At 38.9% G+C, this 25,062-nt stretch overlaps 1 protein-coding gene and 1 long non-coding RNA gene across 2 annotated transcripts in view; one reads left to right on the top strand and one right to left on the bottom strand.

Annotated features, from left to right (window-relative positions):
- The window catches only part of ntm (neurotrimin), a 405,184-nt gene that overhangs the window by 290,510 nt on the left and 89,612 nt on the right, over positions 1-25,062 (bottom strand). The gene's annotated exons all lie outside the window — the stretch shown is intronic.
- On the top strand, positions 5,707-10,640 carry LOC115018844 (uncharacterized). Its single transcript, XR_003833417.1, has 2 exons — positions 5,707-5,765; positions 9,684-10,640. It is a non-coding gene; the product is annotated as an uncharacterized LOC115018844 (long non-coding RNA).

The raw sequence follows: 25,062 nt of genomic DNA, 5'->3' as shown, positions 1-25,062 counted from the left end.
GGAAACGATCTTGTGGACCTCTACAATGAACCAGGAAGTGTTTTTTTTATTATTATTACTGACTACAGAACAATGATGAGACTTCATAGGGGTTTGATTGTGAATTTGCTTGTTTGTGTGAGATGCCTACTGTACTTGCTGTTGTGATTTTGATTTCAAAACAGTTTTTCTCATTAAATAGACAAGATTCGAAGCTTTCTAACGATATTGCGTAAAAACTCCAACTACAGCTGAATGTATACAACACAGGGCACAAGAAAGACGGCCGTTTGTAGTGTTTTGATTAAATCAGGTATGACAATATTCCATCAAATATATCAACATTTGTAATAAATAAACTTACCTTCGTTCTGAGATTCTATCTGATCACACTCCCACGTGACCCACAGGCGGCCCAGAGCCCAAATCAGAGACCACCCAGGCTAAGTTATATCTAATGAGTAGTAACATGGATCTTAATCCACCGCTATCATAAGTCTGATTGTCCTAGAATTTGCCAGAATTATCCTATTAAAATGTCTCCTTGTGACAAGCTTGCATTTCACTTCCTAACGTGTTAATGATTCACAAAATCTGCCCGTTACATGTATTTGCTTCCTTCAGACTACACACTAATCATCCACAGGCCCAGCATCATCACAATCAAGCAACATGGCAGCGAGGACAACAGAGGTTTGCTTTGCTTAGTCCCGAGTATACTAAAGAGACTGATTGTCGGAGACTTCTGGGATCTTATAATGTTTCTAGTCCAACACATCTTTTTAAGGTGAAACTGGTTTATCAGCTATACCAAATAAAGAGAGAGAGGTGGGTCAAATTGTTTTACTAATATACTACAAAGCACCTAATATGTTGGTGTTGGGCCAGCGTAGAAGTGACATCAGTCATTCTGTGACAATCAGAATTTTCAAGCGTGGTACTTAACCGAGTCAAACTGTTACTATTACTTAATATTTAGTGCTGAAGGAAGCTAGTTGAGTCAACTGCTTATCTTTATTTTGTGTCATTTTAAATGGCAACAGAGGCAAGAATACAATTAGCTGAAGGTTTTTCAGCACAATAAACTCTCAAAAAGCTCAATTTAATACATACTAATCTTTTTTGACAAGGAATTGTCATATTTTCTCATTAGTGTGCGACGTGCATTGGCAAGGATCACCAGCTTCTTTATAGGGTTTTTGTATAATACTCTCCTGAATGGATAAATGATGGAGAAAAAAAAGAGACATTCCCTTGTCATCCTATCAGATCAGACAGATACGTCTTATGTCTTTCAAGGCTCAGAGTAGGTTAAGAGATAAAAACCGCTCATTTAGAATAGGTCAACAGATAAAGACAGCGGATAGTTTGAAAGATAAAGATCTGCTAAAATTGACAAAATGTGAACAGAAGAAGAACAGCGTAGCAGTTTGGGCTTAATAAAACAGAATGGCAATTAGTGTGCAGAGCCAAGTCTCCTCTTTTAAACTAAAGCTGCTCCGTCTATAAAACATTTCACATCAGGACACTCTTTTCCTCCTGCCAGCTCAGTTTCATGTTGTGCCAAGATGTATGTCATTAGCACATCAATAATAAGGACAACATATTCCCATCCTAAAATAAGTACTGAGGAGCTACAGACACTATTGGTGCACCTCTCTGTGGCCCACAGTCAGTGTCCAAATGTTGGCACTATATGGGCCAAATAAATCGTCTCTCCAACTGAAATATTACACCAATGTTCCATCTGACTTTCTGTCTGGAGTTCATTTGTGTTCCCTTTTGGGCTTTCACAACACAACAGGCTTGTTGGGGCTGCTCTGTTGATATGAAGATGTCCTAATCTGGTGCTAGGAGTTCAAGCAGTCTTAATCATGCTCATGCAATGATATTTGAAGAAGTAATATAATGTAAAACTAATGGCCAAGAAATACCACTGAGATATTAATCAATGAACAATGAGAGATAAGGTTGCTTTATACATAAGGCTGTCTGAGTTGAAGGCTTCGAAGAATATGAAAAATGAGCGGAGTTTATCAAGAAAATAATGATTCTACCAAAATAAAAACAATGCTTTGCTTTGCTTTTTCATTATTCCATTAATTTTTTGTTTGTGTGCATGAAGCCGTACTACTGAGAATTAGTTCCAAATCTGATCATCATATACAGTATGTGTCTGCCAAAAGTTATAAAAGTTTGAGTGCATGAGAGGAAAAAAGGAAAAAGAAAATACTCAACATTGACACAAACAAGCCCAGACACAGTCTCACACACAGCAGACCACAGGCAGCATCTCCTGTGGTTCACTCGGTTGGAATACTTTCATCTTTTATTTAGTATTTGTGTCAAAGTCCTGTCATTTCACATTGAGGGTGTTTAGTTTCAATCATGAAAAAAATCATTACATTTAGAATTTTTAAAAAAGGATAGATAAATTCATACATCCATCACATCCTGAAATTGCAGCCGTATTTGTGCGCTGACAATATAACAGGTTAACCCTCAAACTACTGTCCCTTTTAGGCTGTGTGTGCGTGTGTGCGTGTGTGCGTGTGCGCGTGTGCGTGTGTGTGTGAGAATGTGAGTTTTGAAATGTTTTCTTTTTTTAGGTTCACAAATGTTCAATGTAATTCTAAGAAAACAACACATAACAGGAAGCAAACATACAGGAATTTTAAAAAAGCCAGAGACTTCTCCCCCAAATGGTGCCTGAGAATAGTCTCACCGTGGACTACTTGAGGTTGCCTAGATTACCTCTTACAAACAAATTAATATGCATTAGAGCTCTCTGCACACACACACACACACACACACACAAACACACACACACACACACACACACACACACACACACACACACACACACACACGCTCACGCAGTCATTCCCTTTCCTATCTAACAAGGCCAACTTACTGTTGGAGGCAGCGAGTGCTCTCTGTAATCAGTCCATGTTTGTTTCAGGGCGATTCAAAGCTCATTTCCATTAGAAAATAAAAAGCTCTCAGTGTACAAAAGCTGTGTGTTCGAGTTTGTACCCAACTATGAACCACTGATGATATCTAATAAAGGATCAGTTAACCCTAATTCCAAAGTGATATCTATCCATACAAATATTTTTTGTTTTATTTTCCCAGATTTTGATACTTTATATCCATCTTTCAGCCTCCACCCTAATCCACTCAAGTGATCACAGCTGTGGGTTCTCAAATGATATCCCTGTTGCTCTGTATGATCCACAGAACACACTGAACAACAGTTTACATGGAAATAATTTATTGTGTAAAAAGTAATCTGAATAGAGGTCTGTGACTCCTGAGTAACTGTGACATTGTTTCTGGAAAGAAATATTACTGTTGAGTCATTTTTCAATGCTTTGAGCACCATGTGATGGCACAAGAGAGAGAGAGAGAGAGAGAGAGAGACAGATATATTTAACGTGGGCAGAGAAAATGACTACCTTTGTGGAAAGCTAATCAACATGTTTTTTGTAGTGTCGCAAAAGCCTCTGACAACAAGACACATCATTTATCCAGGTGTCGTCTTTGTTGGATCAATACTTTTAGAAATATTCTGTGTGACTGTGTAGCTATCCCACAGCCAAACAATAATCCATATTCCCCTACCCAGCTCAGCCATCCAAACAACAGAACATATTGAAATACAATGACAGTTACAACATCGGACCAGAGCACAACCAACAAAAACTGCAGCAGAAAACGTGGAAAAAAACTCACCTTTAAAATGAGGAAAAGCATTTATTCATGTACTTTATGAGAATAGAGTAGGAATGCGATGATGGATTGTTCAATCTGTGTGATATACTTTGTTAAAGAAGACTGATGGTATTGGCTAGAGAAGGTAAGTGTTTTCTTTCCCACTTCCCCTACTCCAATAAATGTTGTGAATACCTTGAGGGCTTTTTCTCATAATGACACATTACCTGGTCCAATATTGGTACCACATGGATGCCATTTCAATTTCTCTGTGTGATCACATGACACAGGTGGGTAATCATGATTTGGTCTCAATGTTTAAAATGTAATACGAGTGGAGATATCAAGGTGAAAGTATGCAGGGCGTGTTGCAAGGCGACGGAGAGGTCCAGCTGGGAAAGAGACTCAGTGGACACATCAAGGGTAATATATATAAATATTTTATTTAGCATTCAAACAGTAATAAATCATTACCTCATTAATTATGAGTGTTCACTATTATGAAAAAGTGAGACTATGAAGATTCACGGCTCTATGAGCCTCGACACAGCTCCGTCCACTTTGCACAATGGGCTCTAAATTGGTAGGAAATCAGATTGATAATGTTACGTTCCCCGACACTCCAGGGGAGCAGGGGAGTAACAATTAAAAAACCCAGGGGAAAAACAATTAAAATAATATGAAATGTATATTAAAAAACAGTCATTTATTCACTATTAAATTAAAAGTTATCAAAACACCAACTGAAAAAGAAGTGGTTAAAACACGGCACAACAGGGTAGCAAGTTCAGCTAAAAATTGTTTTCTGTCGTCAGGTATTAGATATACATGTTTTACTTTTAAGAAACCAGTCTGGGGGCTGAATAGTGGAAATGACTGCAGACATTTTGTTTTGTCTGTCGGACAACGTGTCCAGCTTCACTCATGGCACACCACAGAACGTGGAAGCTTAGCTTGCTGAGTCGCCATGACAGCCCTTGAACAGTGAAGATGCAAAGTCAGTGAAGAGACAACATAGAAATCTGGTCATACAGCATCACATTTTAAACTATCGAGTACTATAAAAAACTGAACTTCCTAATATCCTTATCCCAATCGCTTATGGAATTGTAACCTTAAGTGATCTCATAGTACACTTGTGCAGATGCAGTTATTAATCACGATTAAGGTTGCTTTGAATGATTTATAGCAGCCTTGATATGCACGCTTTGGTCCAATGTTAACAGATATGTAAAACCACTTCATTCTTACCAATCTGCAGTGAATTACCGTCATTATTAGTGCTATGAATGTTATTTTCAAGGACATATTGCAGGCTGAATCAAGCCTGCTTGAACATGGTGGGCACATGAAAAGCATGTGGGTGGAGTGTACAGGCTTGTTAATGAGGTCCAGGGACAGTCTCCTCTGTAGGATAAAGAATTGCTTTAATACTTTGTTCCAGACTGTGTTTTCAGAGAGGATCTGACCAATTTACAAGGTTAGAGGGACGTCGTGAAGTATTTAGAGCAGATCACCTGATGTATCATAAGGTCGTTTCTAATTGACATGCCTGAATGGAACTGAACTGATGTGTGCAGCGGTTACTGGCGAGGAGAGAGTCGTGTTGATGGAGCCATGACACTGGCAGCACAGCTATTGTTGTACTGTTTATACAGATTCAATGACACCATTTTCAAATATATCTAAACTTTTCATGAAAAAGCCTTGAATTTTATTTCATACGTTTTTCATTTATCCATGCCTTATCGTTTAAAAAAATAATATCACTGAAATAAAGATCTATGAATGTGCCACATTAGACGTTTTGGATACTGGGTCAAGGAAATGTCTATTTTTTGGTTTAACACTGGCTGTGCTGCCTATTTCTATGTTTATAGAGTTGGGACATTTTTTGGCTCAGAGTGAGCGCTCCTTAGTTTGTTGGTTTGCTGGGGCGTGTCAGAGTGAGCGCTCTCTACTTTGCGAGGATCTTTGTAAACAGAGCATGGAGATCAACACGTGGAGCAGAGACGCCATGTAAACTGTGTTCGTGTCTGTGATGATGCTTGAGCCTTGGAGACTATTTGTCTGTGAGTTATTCATGTGCAATTTGGATGTGTTATGTGCAGAATGTTTGAAGTTTGTAACTTTTGGTCTGAAGCTAGTGTAATGTGTGCTAATTTAGCTAATGGTGATCTGTGCTATTTCTAGCTAATAGTGATGCTAATGATAGCTAATTATTTGAATAGTAGTATGTGTGTCGTTTGTACAGTGCTACTTATATGTTATGTAAAGCCTACATACTTGTGTGTTTTATTTCTGTATTGTTACAGTTTTACAAACTAAAAGAAGAACACTAAAGTCAAGAAAGCAAACCTTGCATCTTTATTGGAGGACTTTTAAATGTTAGCTAACTGGCTAGCTACACATAGGGATACCCACTGTAAGGGCAGAACACTGGCACATAAACATTCTTATTCTCACTAATCTTAGGATAAGCAGAATTGTATTATAAAAAGATCTAAATCCAAAACCTGATGGAAAACTTGCAATTAAACTAAGAAAAAGATTATAAGTTTTCCTCTTGAACTATAATTACTGCTCTGTTCTTTCATCTACTTTTACTGATGTAGCCAAATGAGCTTGGTGTTGCAAGTTCATTCCCTTTACTTGTATTTTATTGTGAAACATAATGGAAATTTGACTCCACACATAAATATTGTCATGCTTGGTCGTTTGTAATACTGTGTTACAAGAATTGCATATGTAGAATTCAATCTGTGTGTGACATTAGAGAAAAAAATCTCAAACTCCTGTCAGGAGAAATATAAACAGTTTCGACTGCACCTCGGCGAATGAAGAAAACAAAATAACTGTACTTTGTATGTTGCACTTGTATTGGTTTGGCTTATTTATAGCTAATAGTTGAATTTGTATTCTATTGTTTCTGTATGTTGCACTTATGTTGCACTGTCAAACTGGCTTATTTGAAGACAGTGTTCACTTATATGATTGTACCTATTTGAAGCTATTGTACTTACAAGATTCTTGCTGTTCGGAGTTGTATCCTCATGATTGTTTGCACTTTTTGTACGTCGCTTTGGACAAAAGTGTCAGCTAAATGAACTGTAATGTAATGTAATGTATACACCTAGTGTAAATTGATTGTGCAGGCATCTTTGACAAGTCAAAATCTATTTTCTTAAAAACGCAGGTTAATTTTACTCTTGTTACTTTGGTATGTGCACAAAAACCATACTCTTCCTGTGAAGACAAATGATTCCATTATGTATGTTATTGTTATTGTAGTAAATTAAGTAGTATCCATGGTTTTAAGTTTTCTTCATATGAAACCTAAATCTTGACCTTTCAAATACACAAATAAACAGACTTGGGGCATCGGTGCTGGGAGCTGCCCACTGTATCCACATCCAAATTCTGAAGCACTTTCACTTTTTTTGCTTTCATCTGAACCCATTCAAACTGTGTTTTTTGAAGGGTTTCTGTCCTGTAAGATAATGGGTGTTTTGACACGCCTCTTCCTCAGGCGGAGCTGTAGTTGGTCTCCATTAGCAGAGAGGAGAGCTTCTGGGAGAGCTGACAGTTGGGGGTGCTGGGTTGTTTGACAGGGTTGGGTAATTACAACTGCAAAGGTGTTATTTTGCTCAACTCGGGCACTGCTAAATAATCATACAAGTACACACATGTTCTTAAGATGTACCAACCTTTATTGTTTAATCCACTCACTCATTTAAGAACTTAAATTACATTCTCTTCTACGCCTAATTGTTTATTTAATCTTCTCAATTGCTCCTGTCTTCATTCATTAACCCAATGGTCTGTTGTTGCTGTTGTGATTGTTTTACTCTCATTTATTACTAGTGCAGTGCCCGTTGTGTTGTGTTGCTTCTTGGGTTTCCAAGTGAGTATGCGCGCGTTTACGGTAGCAATGCTGCAGTGTACGCATCGTGAGTGCAAAGCTCTCATGAACATTTTATGGCCTCAATAAAGTCAAAGCCCTGTTAAATGTGTCGCCCCAGGTTTGATGAACGGTTCAGAAGAATGTCGAAGTTCAGACTGTCCTGAGACGTCTTCATTTAAAGGGCGGGCCACCTTTTTGGCCGCTCTGGGCACCTTAACGTGCAACACACTCACACACACATCCTCATTTATATAACCTTAACGTAATGGCACGGACAGGCACGCTATTTTGTCTGTTAGTGGACGTGGCTGTTAGCGTGCTGTTGTGTAGATTTTGATGCACATATATTTCCATGTCTATCATGACTTAGCGCAGGCGCTAACCAAAGGCCGGGTTTTCACAGTTTCTTCTACATAACCGCTGATCCAGATAACTAACCCTAACCCCGACAGAGATGGCTCACTTCTCAGGGTTCCTAGTACCTCCGCGGTGCCATGGATGGTGAACAGAGACACTAACATTTGGGACGGTGGGACGGTCATTGGGACAAGCGAGAAGCGAGGAAATATCAAATAAGGGATTTGGGATGAACCCTGCGTCTTTATTAGATAACAGACTACCAGCAGTCCTTAGGTGACGCAGAAGCACTGGCTGCTGCCATGTCCACTCATCTTTTGTCCCATTCAGCCTTCCACCTTTGTTTTATATTCTGTGGGCAACACACTAGGAAATATGAGCAGCACAAAGGTGTCTGTGCGATCAGCGCTGACTTGTGTTTGAGGATCAAACCTTGAGATTATATCCCCAGAGGACAAAAGAGTGAGGGCGAAGAGAAGTGAAGGCGTAGTGTGTGTCTGCCATGGCTTTAGATTATTTCTGAAAAAGACACTGACATTTGTACAATGTACATGAATAAAGGTATGCTGAAGCAGATTATAGGTGTGTGTGTTATTTTATATGTGTGTTCAGAAGAGCTTTTTGATTATTGCTTTTGCTATTTTTTGCCTACTTTCTGTGCGAGGTCATCTTTCATCTTTCACATGTCGATTATGATGCAATCAATCTTGACAGTGACAGTCAGGGTACATGTTGCAGAAAACAGTGTGGCAGTACCCACACACAGGCACATAGGCCACACACACACACACACACACACACACACACATAGCTGTCAGTTCACATTCAGCTATGTGACACTTAAGCCTATCCCGTTCAGGGCACAGCATTGATTGATAGGTAGCCTCCTGGCCCTCTGTTTGTTTTGTCTGCGTTGCTTGGCAGATTCTCATCTCCCAGTCGCTGCTATCTCTAGCTCCCTTTGCTCTCACATTTGTGTGATGCTAGCTTGGCACAGAAGAAGTGCCTCTGACGGCACGGTGCTAAGCGATGCCAGGCTAATCGGCAGACATGCTGCCAGCCTTCACAACTTGTCATCCCTGCTCTACTCCTCAACACTTGAACTGCAGCTGACTGATCTGCTTGCTAACTGATGCAAGCCAGCAGCCAAAATGTGTGTCTGTGGGTGTGGTACATCAGCTTTTTGACACTTTGTCAATCATAATACAAAAAACCCCCAAACTATGATAGAATAGGAAAGTGCCTGGTATAAGGTGCATTGGCTGTACTCCAGTTGTTGTCTTTTCTGTAGCCTCACCAGTGATACAGGGAGTGCTTGTAATGCTTGTCTTTTGGGTCTCCAACTTTTTCATGATCCTCACATCTGTAAACATACTGAGAATATGTTTGTTACAGTCTTTCAGGTAAACCAGACCACAGAACAATACAAATCAAATCTATTCTTTAAGTATGTGATCTCCAGGACCTTTTTACCAACATGAACTACTTGCCACTTTGATATGTAGGCAGGTGGCTGGATGTTTTGATTCATCTCCTAGAAAAGATGAGAAGTGAATTGATATTCCAAATCATACATCTTATTTGATATGTAATGACACACACCACCAGGATGATAAGTATGTGGCAGCAGAGAACAGAGACTAGGTGGTGAAATATAAATTAGCTCACATATCAAGCTTGTGATTCAGGCTGTGTATTATGTGCTAACCCTAACCCATACAACCTCCAGACCTGGGGCGAACAGCAAGGCGAGGAACCGTGGAGCACATACTGAGCCGGTGCCCAAAGGCCTTGAAAGAAGACTGCTAATGCTGGTGACATGAGAAGATGCTGAGGCAGAGCGGATCATATCAACCATCAACAGCAGCAAGCACCTCCGCCCACCTAGGAAGCATATTTCTTTCTCAAGAGCAGCCCCAACAACAGTCCAGGGCGCCAATAGGCCTACTCACTACAGAGACTGTCAGCTGCTTGTGGACGTGGGCAGACAGCTTAAGTTCCCTGACACCATTACACCAATATCACTATGTCCTGATGTTGTCCAACTGTCAGAAGACTCAAAGCAGATGATCATGTTTAAACTGACTGTGACATGGGAAGAGTGGATCAAGAAGGCCCATGAGAGGAAGAGGGCCAAATATCAGTAGCTGGATGAGCAGTGTTGAAAGCAGAGATGGAGAGTTTGCTACATACTCACAGAAGTGGGATGTAGAGGCATTACTGACTGTTCTCTTTGCAGAGCATGTGCAATGCTGGGCATCACAGAGGCTACTGAAAGAGCCTCCACATGGCTATGATCTGTGGGTATCAAACCTCAATAGGATTCAGGAAGCGACCGGAAATGTGGGTATCAAAGACGGTCAAGTACCGTATGTGATCATCAAATGTTTTTTGGGTCTTGTTTACATATTCCATTGATCAGACATTTCTCAATTCAACGTCATCATTTTGCCATTTTTATATTGTATTATTGTGTTAAACTTCTTACATGTGTCAGAAGAACTCCATTGCTGTTTTGTGGATTTTTCAATTTTTTTTATGTAAAAAAGATTTGAAACAAGAAATAATCCAAGGCACTGCTGAGTGTAAAGCCTTTAACGTTACATGACAGGGTGTTGGCTCAACACGGCAATGAATACTTTTAGCTGAAACCTGATGAAATATTAAAGGTTTTTCATTATACTCAGGACTCAGGGTGCCTTGAATTTATTTCTTGCTTCCAATTGTCTTTTGCTCAGAAAAGCCACCAAGGTTGTTGGATTCTACTTTTTTTACAAAACACAATCTTTTGAGATTGATTCATCAGAAGTAACAAACAATGTAGATTTTATTATTAAGGCCATAAGCAATTACTCCAATGTCAATAATATCAAACTAAACCTACAGACTACTGCTCGAGTGCAGTAATTATATTTGGAGGGCTTCAAACAACATGATGGCTCCTCACAACTGGGCTGAAAACATGAAGAACACTCTCCGCAGAGCCTACTTTACAATCATAGTGCAGAGACTCTCACCAGCAGTGTATTGTGAAAAATTTAGCAATCTCCCTCGATCCCTGTCCAGTACGAAAAGGCACAGGCCAGGGGAACATAAGCTCATTGATGCAGAGAAATAGCTGAGACAACTTGAATTCCAATGTCCAAAATATAAAGCCACTTAAAGAACCCGGGATGGAGCTGAGGCATTTATGAGCAACTACATCTAGTATTCTCTACAGTCAGTCAAGCTGACGTCATCAGAGATCATAAAAAGCCATTTTCCACAATTAATTCTTATTGATTCTGAAAATGACCCAAACTACAGGTGATAACAGCAAACATGAAGCCTTTCAGTTTGGAATTCTCAAAGTTTTATTGTAATTGTGTAAGGCTTACGTCAGCTGTTTACAAATCAGGAAGCACGTCACGGACTGTTCTCTGTCAATCACCTGACACCCACAGGAATAAATTCAATAAATCGCCTCACAGTCTTTATTGTCACATTCAAGTTTTCTTATTAAGGGAATCGTCGTTACTTGCTAGAGTTACCCCATGTGTGACTACATTACATTACATATAACTTGTGGTGTTTTAAAGTGATAGTGGTTGCTGTTCTGTAATATAAAAACAATTGTATATGTCAACATCGTCCTCCACCCTTCACTCAACGGCCTCAGCAGTGAAACTGCCAACCAACCTAAAAGACAGAAGTTCATGAGTATACATTGTCAATAAAGATATATTAAATAATAAATAATTTAATAATTTTCTCCTACTACTAACATAACCCTTCTGCTTTGATCTTGGGGAGTGGAGCCGAAACTAACAGGTGACTAAAGACTCCGATGAAGTCATCAAAGCACAAGTTAGAAAGAGCTCTATCATGTCAAGTGGAGTGATATGTGATGACTCAGCTATCTGTGTCATGCATTTACTCCTTCACTGCTCAAGCCGTGCACATATTTGCCAAGAGACCATGTATTGTGTAACATCTTCTTAGGTGTGAGTGCCTTCTGAGAAGGTTTGCGGTGAAAGATTTACAGCCCAGGGTACATCAGAAAGTGGCTTCGTTGTCGATCTCACTGGCGGCTCGTTGTCATGACTGCACACAACATGGGCAGATTCATGACTTTTGCGGTAAGAGCCAAGGAAGCGTGGCTTGGTTTCAAGTTGTTCGAATAAAGTCCTGCTTTGTATTGCCAGTTATTGAACCAGTGGCAGTCTATAAATCCCAAGTGGCCAGGGGAACCTTGTGGCTCAACTACGTTTAGTGCAAATGTGTGTACACACCACAGTGTTGCTTCTAATCGCACCCATAGCTGTGTTTCTCTGTATCTCTTAATTGCAGTGAAAAGTGTCACAAACCACATAAAAAGGTTTGACAACCCATTAGGAAATACTGCATATGCCCTCTCCAATGGAACAATCCATTCACAGTTCTGGAAGAGAGTCTGGGATTGCGAGCCTGAGTCTTTCTGTTTCTCTCTGCTATCATTAAGTAGCAATTCATCCATGCTGGTCCACTAACCTCAGCCAAGTGTTTGATCCCACATGATACAGAGCTGAGCTTAAATTAAAAAAATATCAACTGACCACACATACTTTATTTGCTTTCAAATATAAGTATGATTCTTCAACATGTTTTGAAAAGAAATGTCTGAGAGACTTTGAGAATTCCAAATAGTAAGACTTTATGTTTGCTATAAACTGTAGTTTGGGTAATTTTCAGGTATGTTAAAAGTGCTTTCCCTTTTTATTAAGAATGAATTACAACAACAGGAAATGCATTGTTAGCAAAGTCCTCAGCCGTTAAGTCAGCAGCTGAGGGAGTTGTTATCATTAATAATGTTGACCCAGAAATAAGACTCAGGTTATATACAATCTGAATTTCCCTTTACCCTTTAAAACAAGTCAAATATGTCCAATGACTACATTACATATCATTGATCAAATCTTCAGGGCACTTTTAAGGACACTGTGTGCAAAGATGCCAGAGCGGTTCAACATAACATAAAACATTATAATTAATACATGTTTTTATCAGATACCTACAGTTTAATATTTCAACAGCTGATGGGGAAATATCTAGGTATTTAAGTATTTATTAAATATTTCAACCTCTTTAGCCCATCATGCAATTATTTCACATGACATACATTACTGGTGGGAGACATTTGTGTATTTCCTCTTTAGTGAAATATCTGGTACAGCTCATCTCTTCCTCCTTTTGCTTCCTGAGGTTAATTATAAGTCTTACGATATTTTCACTGCAATAATCCCATTAGAATGACGTGAGCGCTTAATTACTGCATATCTTTAGAGGCCTCCTGGGATGTCCCACTGTGGTGGCAGTGCTATTTGAGACAGTCCAATACTGTTGCTGTTAATTCTGTTCAAACACTGCTCAGTCTTTAATGTCCTCGTTAAGCATAGAACCAACTACTCTTCACTCTTCAGCCAGTGAGATAAATGTTAAGGGTACAGGCTGGAATATTAAACAAAGGCACATGCTTTGGTTTGAAATGATGAATAACAGCTGGAAGCCTGCTATACTGATGTGATTTGCTTCTGACTTTAACAAATCATAGCATTGAAACATTTAAGGGGAACTGAGTTCGACTTCCTCTCTCGTCAGGGCTCAGTGATTCTTTTCTCTGGATGACAGCAGGGAGGGTGTGAGGGGGAGGGGGGGGAACAAAACAAACCAGAGGCTCACAAGGGTTTCATTTTGTTTCAAAGCACACGGCAGACAAACATACTGATGGCTTGAACCATAATTAAGCTCACTCATCACTAAAAACGCCTATATGCACTGAGTCAGAAAATAATATTATGGCGGATGTGGGTTGGGGCTGGCGGGGGCGGGAGGAGGGGTTAGTCACAGCGCAGGGCTTTTTCAGATAGAGGTCAATTAGGTATGCTAAATAGTCTGGGCACCAGCTCTCCCTGCTACTGATCTGTATTCTGCACCTGACTCCTCCGCTGATCTCAAAGTCTCCCTGCATTCCCCACTCTGAGGATAACATGGAGTAAGTGTGTGGGGAGGTGAAAAAAAGGAGAGTGTTCTTTTATCCTCTGTGGCTTAATGGGTAAAAAGAGACAATATTCCCCTCCCATGTTAGCTCTTCTCAATGAAGCGCACATTTAGTTGGTGTTGGAGGTGCACAGGAAATAAATAGTGGCAGCTTGAATGGGATGGAGAGGTCAACAACAGTGTCACACAGTCAATCTATCAGGAAAAGCTAAAGTACTTGTTCAAACCCACATTGCAACAACTGCTACATTAATACAGATACAGACATAATGTGACTATAAACATTGGCCATGATTTCCCATCGCTCTGCTGTGACATTTTGATAGTGCGCCGTTTTACACAGGAGAGGAAACAATGTCAACAAGAGCCTGTAAATGCTTTTCCTGTTGTTATTCACTCAAACAAAACACAATGCAAATGTCTGGCAAACAGAAAATGCCTCTCACATTAGAACAACAACCAGAGAAACAAGTGAAATGTGTATTTATGATCTGTAAATCATACATCAAAATCAATGCCGGCCATTCATTCCATGGTAACTGGAGGAGGTAAAATGAGCTATTACCTTGTTTTCCATATTCTATTTTATTCATAAACCAGTGGTGCAATATGTTCAGGTTTGGGAACTCATCTTCAATTTAGAGCAATTTAGCCAAGTGATGGGTGTAATTTGTTTCCCCCGTCAAGTTGCCATTTGCATTTAAATTCATCATTATCAACCATGTTTTGCGGAGATTTCCCCAGATCGTAGGTGTCAGGACTCTCCAGTGATTTGATGCAAGCGACCCATTATGAGTACAGCAGAATGATTCTAGTCGTAGGTGATATTAGTGCTAGATATTAGTCGGGCTTCCACCACATAGGCTCCGACATTCCCTCTTTAGTCAGAACTGACTGATGTGTAAGCAACTTGTGAAACAAGAACAATTCTGCAATCGCACGGCTTGGTGGATCATCAAGTGAGGAGAGGTTCCCTGTGATGAACAGAGCCAGCCCTTACACATAACACCTGCAATACTACTTGGAAACACTTCCCTCAATTGGGCCATTATGTTTAAATCACATACCCATATAAATAAGAGATTAAATCTAGAGCAGATGATTGTGAATTCTTAAATTCAGGATTTCATAAGCAAAGTTATCTAAATGCACTCCTGTAAAGGAACCGGGGGATGTGACTACAGGGAACAGCAGCCACTCCTGCAACAACGCTAACGTTTTAAAAAGCAAAAACTAAGGCAGAATAATCTTCACCTCAACAGACCCTGGATAAGGAAATGCAGCTGGTTTATAGAAAACACCTGCACATTTCACATCCTGTAAACCAGCTGTTGCTAAAGTTCTTGCCACTCATTCAATGCTCATGATCTCAGCTCAGCCATATGCATTTATCTCCATTATGAGTTTGGAAAGATTTGAATCAATGCCACGGCACAAATCTGTGGGAGGGGAGAACAACAAGCCTGCAGTTGAGAATGTGGTGCATTAAGCCATAAACTCTGGCCGTCTAGAACAAAGCAGAGATTAGTATTGTATACAGTTTCTGTGGGAGATGTTGGCACAGTTTGCCACAGGTGAGTTGTTCTGCCCTGTTTTACTTGGAATACCTTTTTGCTGCAAAAGCACCAAGTGTGTGTTTGTAAAGGCCCGTAAAGGGTTTGTTGTAGAGCTCCTTCTCACAAAATCTTTGTTCATCTCAGAAACATTTGGAAACACATGCATTTACAAGAAATAAAATACTTTTTAAAGGAGTTTATTGCTTAATGTTTATCTGAACGACCAGCAGACTTTTATTTTACTAGTACTTAATAAAACGCATGTTGTAGTCTTTATTATTGGGTTGAATTGTCTCTTTTTCTAATAAGAAATGTGCAAATCAAAAGCAGTAGATCCCATAATTCAATTTATTCTGCCTGTTTTTAGATGAATTATACTCTAATTGCTGTGTGTGGATGCTCACACACATTGTGAAACCAAATGATGATATGTCACTAAAGATCCTGTCCCTATCAGACATATGTTAAAAATATGTTTCCATACAAAAACTCAAAATAACTTTGAAAATAAAGCATGTGAAGAGGAGAGACTGTTTTATGTTTCGCTCACTCTGTACATTTGTATGTATTTGTTGTAAATACTTTGGAATACTAAAGTGAGAAATCAGATTGTTATTGACAGCTATTTTCAAAATGTGTGAACCTACAACCATGTAGTATGCACCATGAGAGATGGAATGAAAAAGGGAAAGTATTAAAATGTTTGTTAGAGAGGTTTGATGCACCTCTCATCATAAAATCCAATAAATCTTCCATCTGCTGAAGGGATTCATCGGAAAGACTAATCCGATGTTTTGAGTTTAGATTTCAAGATAACAGATTATTGAATGGATTGTAGACTGATAGTGGTGAATACATGTTAATGTGTCTTTGACGCATTCGTAATAAAACATGAATGAATGTCAGAGGGTATTGCCAAATATGTTACATACACAGAATCAATAAAGACCAGAACATTGGGAATCATCCTTTGAGAGGAAAGCTGTGCACTCTTTTATCCTCTATTAGTATCATATTGATATGTTTCCCACTTGGGCAACGACATGTAATGATTATCCTTCTACCATATGGACTTCAGCACATATAATAATTATGAGGGTTTGGCATTTCTTTATTTTATAGCACCACATAATAATGTTTAGCATCCATCTAAAGCCTGCTGCGGACTGTAACCTAACATCTCTTCATTGTGACAAAGTTACTATTTCTATGTCTTTGGAACAGTTCAATTATCAGTTGTGCACTTTTACTCAAACAGAAACTGAATGAGAGAATTAAGACTTTGTTCTGTGATGTCATTAATTAAAAGTCTGTAGTTATTGATAATGAAAGGAGATTATGAAGACTGACAAATAGTTTATTTGAGATTTTACATCTAAATGAGCAATAATTTCATAGAAATGACTGAAACAGATATTGTCTAAAGCTACCTTTTCCTTGATACTTACATAAAAACAGTTTCCCATGTATTCTCCCTAACAGCCACATGCTCTGGTAACACAGCATTTATTTCTGAATGTATGGAAATAGCAACATTTGCATAGTGATAGAGGGTACTGACGTTTCAGTTTAAACAACCTAATTACTTTGCCAGCACGTTATATTTCCAATCAGTTTCTCCAAAGTAAATGATCCAAGAAATGCAAATGTTAGACCAACACCACTTCAGGTCATACAGGAAGCATTGAGACAGAGCGTTCACAAACATGTCCTCCAATCATGGCCATACAGTCGCTCTAACAGTTGGAGCCCTATGCTGTATATAGTCCCAGCAGTTAGTCGGGGATACCAACATAAGGTACATTTAGCAAATGATCAGCAAACTGATTCACAGTCATGACTCAACCAAAGCTTCAGATGTGATCATCTCACTTTATTGAGGCGAGATAATTCCTGGTAAAGCACTTTTCAGCTCTCCAATCCACCTGCAGAGTAGCAACAGTTTACTATGAATACATAAATATAAGACACTGCAGTATAGCAAATGCAAATAAGGCCAGTAAGGTTTCTGAAATGTCTTCCTCCATTTATCTTGTGTTTAGTTCTCTCAGACTCATTTTTCATTCTTCTTCTCACATTTATTTTGTTCAACCCTCTCTTGACAAGTTGCTGGAAACTCATCAAATCTCCTGACTCCTGTCGAGCCACATCCATCACGGATCCCTGTTGGTCTGGCTTAGTGCCTCTGCAAAGCTGCAAGGTAAGAATGCTGGATGTGGAGGCGGCGAGGTGGGTCAAAGGGTCACCAGATTTAACAAGAAGTATCTGAGAGCTGAGAGGTATCGGAGGCAGGGGCAAAGAAAGACCACTAGTGATTCTTTTCTTTGATTATTGCCTGTGTGTGATCACTCCGTGTGCAATGTCAGGAGTCATCGAGCGCATGTTATCACTGCACTGAGGACTGTGTTGAAAGCAGGTCAGATGATGCGTGACACAGTCAGTCCATGAATGACAGTTTGGGATTTTCCAAATGTGCAGTTGTGTCTTTATGTGTCTTTGGATAAAGGGATTCTGCATTTTAATAATGACATGACAAAAACACATTGAGTAGGAATCCAGCATTACTCAACAACTTCTCAATTACAAACACTATTATCTGACACAATCACTGATTTTTAAAATAGATGTACATATTAAAAATCACCAACAATTTGCAATTTGCTTTCATATGCAATCTTGATAAATTAATAAAACATGCAGATTCACAACATGGAGCAGCAGAAAAGGATGAGAATAATGATGAATGGCAACAGCTGCTCAAAGGTCATCTCATTTCACTGCATTCCATCACATGGGCCAGTCTAGTCATGCAGTAAACAAGTAGAACAAATCATCTTATTAACAGAGAGTATTGATTATTATGTTAGACGTATCTTATTAGTGCTGCTGCAGCGTGTACCTAGATGTCAGTTTACATCTAAGTGTTTCTGCATCTGTCTGCCACAGAAGATGTGGTCATTGTAGAAATATTGCTTTGCGATTTCACCAAAGCCCTATTTTCTGCAGCGCATTGATTTATACTTAACGTTGATTCTGAATTTCTAAGTTATGGTGGCCTACAAGAGTAAACGCATTACAGCGGCCCAACACATTTCCATTAGTAGAAACGTGCCGCAGCTTCAGAAACAAAGCTAAGTTAAAAAACACATATGGGAATCCAAAAATAAATACAACAAAGGAAACGCGCTGAAAATAAAAAAATGTGTTGCAGAAAAACACTGCAAATACAGAAACGATGCAAAGTCAAAAAAACAAAACACATCACTCATAAGTATCATGAGTGATATAGATAATGCGTCTATTCATTGATCATACGTGTATAAGCTTCACAATGATTTGTATAATTAAACTGAGCTTACACATCATGTGCAATAAACATTTTAGTGGAACCGCTCTTACAAACTGACCCCTCTGACGTGAAGGGGGAAGTAAAACGACTTGTTTGCTCTGTAAGAGAGAAGCTCAGGGTTTGTTGAATACAACCTGCCAGCAAGTTCTGGTTCACAGAGTTTAGGTTTCCTCTCTTTCTGGAAAAGAAAACCCAGAGTTTTGCTCATCTCAGGGTTAACGAACTCAGAGTTTTCCCTAATCCTGCTTTTTTCCTGCTTTTTTTCCCTAACAGGGCTCTGGTTTGTGTGTTTTTGACTTTGTATCGTTTCTGTATTTGCAACGTGTTTGCTGTTAATTTATTTGGGTTTTTCTGCATAATGTTTTTTCAGTTGCGGCACGCTTCCGTTGTTGTATTTGTTTTGGCACGTTTGTGTTATCATTTCTGAAGCTGCAACACATTCCTCCTAATAGAAATGTTTTGGGCCGTTGTATCGCGTTTGCCTTTGTCGGCCCCCATGCTGAGCCCTTGTGGCACAGTAGGAAGGACAATATTTGTATCTACAATTTCCTCTAATCATTGGTTTTTGAGAGCAACTACAGATCTGTCACTCATGCTCAAAGAACTTCCCGTCTCTTCTCCTGAGACTTGGCAATACACTGAAAGGTCCCTTGAGTGTTGCAGATGAACCCTGCTGTTACCCCAAATGCAAAAAAAGCCTGCAGCTCGAAGTGAATCAGTCTTTGAATTCAGCATCTCATCTCTTTTTCTCTGTGCTGTGTTTTGCCCTCCTCTATTTTTGGGTCCTAATTAGGCTCAAGAGGTACCAAGAGGTAGGTACAGGAGTTAATACGTACAGGAACTTTTTTTTTACATTGCAGTTTTTCCGAATGTTAACCAGAAGGGAGAGGAGTGGGGAAAAAAATCATACATCAAAATTCTATTTGAAAATATTTTGACGTTTCGGAATTCCCCAGAAATCAAGAGCCGTTACTTTAGTAAGAGGTTCCAAAAAAACTTTCAACATAAAACGCAAAATGTACAACTTTCAAGTCATCTGTCACAAACTTTAGTTCAAAAATGTAAAGAGAAATCTGATACAGTTCAATTCTGACAGCCCAGATTCAAGGCGACACCAGTCAGAAATCACAGGCTTCAAGATGCAACCCGGGTTTCATGCTTCTTCAAATTATGATGATGAGGTCATGTCAACTGATAAAATATTTAATGTGTAATCATACAGACATATATACCTTATTTAATAAGGATTATCTATTGCCGATACATTCACGGGGGGAGGGGACACCTTGTAACCCTGCAGATAGATGTTTCTACTACACTTCAAACCTTCCTCTAGCTCCCTATACAGTTTGATGTGACTCCCTTTTATCCCTTATCCTACTTATTGAATTCAAATCCTATGGTTTGCTTTTTGGATGCAATTCAATAATTCTCTTTGCTCAAAATGAAAGTAAAATATGAAAATATGGCTCCATAGAGCCAGTGCTATATGCCAAAATGCTGTCTTGTACCTTGTTACAACGCTAAAGGGGCCCGAGAAGTGGTGATAGACTCCAGACAGAGATTCTGAGTGAATTTGATAGTGAACACTTGACTTCAAAAGCTCATTTCCTTTAGCTGGCCCCATCATGTGAATGTACCAGCACACAGTCAGGCGTGATATAACACTCTATTCCTGCTGCTAATTTATCTGAATAATTTGCTTTGGGCACCTGCTATGAGCAATGTATGTTAGGATAAATGATCAGTGGTGCATGCAAACCCTGTGAGTAGGTGTATAACATAGAGGAAAGCTGGGAAGTGGAAGATACAACAGAATATTCAACATCACAGTTGAATGTTTGCATAATGTTGCCCTTCTTCAAGAGAATCCTCCAATCCAAACTCTGCATTTGTTTTCAGCTAATTGTAAAATCCAAAACGATAATTTTGTTGGACCGGTTAAAACCTGTCAGATCATATTGAAATCCATAGAAGAATACGATAACACATCACGCCATCACACCATCCAGTATCCTGATACACTATACTGTAAGGTTTTTCTTTTTGTTTTATCTACCTTATAAAAATGTCACCTTTTCTTTTAAGCTTCATGGCCTTGCCTTGGTTGCATGGTTTGAGTATACATACAGTCATTGTATTCAATAATATCATAGGATTGTTTAATGTCTCGTTAATAAACTGCACCAATGTCACATTAATAACATGTCCATCTTTCGCAGGCACAAACACAAATAGAAGATATAAAAGACAGAAGTCACATTTCTATGCAACAAACACAACGTACAACAGTGATCTATGCATGTTCCAGGGCATTTGACTGGTTAAACTAGGAATTAGTGTAGTACGAATGTGGTTGCCAGTTCTGATCATTTTGTTTGTGTTTTCCAGAAAATCCTCTTAAACCATCCTTTTGTGGTTTTTCAACTTGTTAATTGTCTTAACTTGTTTTGGTCATGTGTTGGGCCAAAAAAATCGAAACCTAAGTAAAAAAAAGACAGCGGGATCAATACAATTAAGAAACTCAGACTACAGGAGTAATTTGCTAAAAGATGCAGTACAGGCTGTGACCTTAACAATACTGTGTGTTTATTGGACACATTTACTACCCAGGCCATTTAAAACTAATAATATGTTTAGTCCTGTTTCCTTTTCTTTGTTTGGAAATGATCTGACTGAATCAAGACATCAAGTTGTTTTAAATTTATGAAAATCACTTCCTGGTCTGTGTTGTGACACAACAGAGCTCTTTGTCAACTCACTTTAAAACGTAATGTGTTGATGTACTCATTAACTGAAGCTTGCTGGATTATAATTGTGCACTGTATTTATATTTTTCTAAAAGCATATGTTTCAGGTCAAATGTGTCTCATATGTGACAGGAGAGTTAAGCAGAGTTTTACAGTGAAGAATACCTGACACCTCCCAACTGACAGCTTCACATAACACGATGGCAATGAGGCGCTAATTACCTGTATTTACTTCTGGGACAAATTTGAAATTCATGCACATCTGGAGCAGTGACCTGTGCCGACACACATCCATATGCTGTGTGCAGAGTGACCTCAGCACGGTGAGTGACAAGAAGCAAGGTTACAATGAACAATACATGCAGTGGTGGAGTGTTGGTAGGTTGGCTGATTAATGGGTTAACCTCACAAATGTCTTGTTAAAGTAAACGAAGAACTGAGGAATCATGTGTGTAGATTAGAAGCAGTAATGTTAGAAGCAACATATGTTATGACGTAAGTTAAGTATTTTTCGTAAGATAACTCGCGTCCGTAGGTTATAATTCTAATAATAATATATTTCACACGGTCTCCTGCGTGAATGTTTGATGTAACCATCCACCCGAGCTGGTCCCCACGTAGACTGTGTCACCTTTAGACTAACTCACCTGACTTCTTCCTTTGTTCCCGTCGTAATTACTTTGGTCAATGGAGGTCGCAGCCTGACAATAAAGGTAAATATGTGTGTAATAAGCTGCTTGTGCAAACAACCTATGGGCTCATTTTCTGGGGGAGGACAGTCTGATCTTTTCTTATAAAACATTCTTACTAAGTATTACTACAACAACACATGAAAACATTAAAACTAAATAAATACAATGATGATGTCCTAAAATAAAAACACAACAATGCCTACATACATGAATTTATGAAGCATTTTAGGTACTTTACGTACTTTCAAACAAACTTTCGAACAAATAGCTGTTGTCAGTTTAACTGCAAGTGCTTTATTTGTTGCCGTTTTACAGCCGCAACAGCAGCGACAGAGGCTCCTGTACAGAGGAGCATGTGCCGTAAACACAAGTTTAACTAACCTGGTTGTCACTGGCCAGTGAGCGCTCTGACAGCGCTGACGTCCAGGAAAAACTATGCAGGTATTTTTGTTGTTTGTTTTTCCTGATGTCGAATGAGCGCCAAATGTTGCGTAAATTCTAGCATTATCAGTGGCAGGTATAATATTGCTCTAGACACAAGGTACCGCAGTGATGAATGTGTGAAGTTGTTTAGATGAGAAGCTCTCGAGAAAACTACAAGCAGCAATACCACAGGCCGAGCAGTCGGTCCGTTCCGAACAGGCACACATGTGAACGGGCACTGTACTAGTAACTGTTAAATACACCAACAGAATCTCAAGCAGAAGGATGGATAGAGTGTGAAGGATGGTTGAACAAGCATTTGAGTGCAAATATGTACCTGAACTATAATTTCATGGATAAGAACAGAAAACACTGAAAATCTACAAGTTTAGATGAAACTACGATGGTAGGAATTTGCATGCTTCACTCTATTCTATGCTTAACATTGTTTGCTCATAATTGCTGTTCTAGCATTTCAAATTCAAGTTAGACTACGGAAGTTACAGTAAGCCACCCTGCAGCCAGTTTAGTTCTCAAAGCTCATAATTCCTTGTTATTGCAACTGTAGAAACTTGCTGTGGAGCCTAAACTGCACTATTAGAAACATTTCCTATTATTACTAAGAAATGTCCAGCATGCATGATGTCATGTTCAAACTACTCATAGTACATTCTTGACTACAAATGTATTTGAAACAATCAACATTGTCTGTTATCCTTAAACGTGTTCCTTGAATGTCAGTGGAGGCAAACAGCAGCAGACTTTTAACTAAGCTCACTTTGAAGTTTATCATAATGTGTAAAATGTATTGACATACAGCATGTCACTACATGAAAGCAATATATTCACAAACATTTCAGTGTTTTGAATCAGGTAAATAGATAAGTGAGACGTGTATCATCGTTTAATGAGAACCCTTCAGTTTCAACTCGATGTTGATGCTGCCATCCCCACAAATATGATATGGAAACATTACCTATCTTGGGAAAGCTTAGCTTGGAAGGTTCTGGGACAAAGACTTAGTCCGACCAGAAATTCATGAAAGAGTGAAGAAGTCACATTCTTCTTATTAGATTTCTTTGTTCATATTTAATATTTGTACCAGCCTGATTTTCAACATTGAGTTCAGCAGTGATGCTCTGAATGTGAATTCAAACCCTTTTAAACCTTTGAAAACTTTCTCCCCAAACATCTCACGGTGACATTGAATGCGATATCTCCCCTGTAGTCTTTATTAGACTGCATGTCTCTACTATGCGTTCAAAGATCAGAACAATTTATTCTAATGCCTACTTGAATATTCTTCAAGGCTTTGGCTCTGTAGTAGAAATGTGATGTCCTGACACTGAGGACACAGCTGGGATAGCCTCTGTGCAGTGTCGAGCTTCAGTGTGCCAGGGCTTGACCTACATAGTTTAGGCTTTAATGTCTGTTTTAAATTTTTGATTATTATAATGATTTAAAATAGGAATCGGTGAAGGACGGGAGTCAACATGTGAATGATTGATTATGTGGATGACCTCATTCCTTATAAATCCTGTGTTGCACAGTAAGATGTTGAACACAAGCAGTTCTCTGCATTCCTGGCTTCTGCAAGTGTGAGAGAAACAGCAATTAGTATTGGTGTGTGATTTATAAGACTGACATGTTTCTGTCATCAGATATTATTATCTTATTTTCTGAGTTATGATTATGAGAGTAGATAATGAGAAATTAGTTGCATTATCTGCATAGTAGGAATTCTTATTTTTGAATATAGCCATATATACCTGAATCCTCACAAACTTACTTACAGCTTCAAACCAATTTAATGAAGAAAAAATCTATCAATTCAAATTCATATGTTTCTTTTGAAATATTCCAGTCCAGACCACTTCATATTATATCATTGACTAAAAATATAGTTGAAACCACTTAAGGATAACATATACTTAATGACTGACAGCAGAACAGTGGAGGCAAACAACAGCAGCAGCTGACATCAAATACTTCTGCAGAAAAGAGTTGCTGCATGTACATCGACCAAATGTTACAAAGTGACATACAAAAGCATATTCTAAGTGTGTGAGGAGCTAAAGATACGTCCCAGTTTTAATCTTCCAAGAGAAGTAGCCTTTGTGAGAGAGCATCTGAGTAGCAGCACAAAGCAATAGGCATGTAACTGCCACTTGACTTAATCCAACATTTTAAAGCAAAATACCACAGATGTATGGGGGCCATCATCCAAGTATTGAAAGATAGAAGCTTGTTGCTTGTAGAAATGTCTTTTTCTCTCCCTTTGACAGATTAATGGAAAATAAGCAAAGCCAAAAAGTGTGATGAA

This window comes from Cottoperca gobio, chromosome 14 (genome assembly GCF_900634415.1).
Source record: "Cottoperca gobio chromosome 14, fCotGob3.1, whole genome shotgun sequence".
Taxonomy (NCBI): domain Eukaryota; kingdom Metazoa; phylum Chordata; class Actinopteri; order Perciformes; family Bovichtidae; genus Cottoperca; species Cottoperca gobio.
Note: the sequence above shows the minus strand (reverse complement) of the source record. Positions and strands in the feature narration are given on the sequence as shown.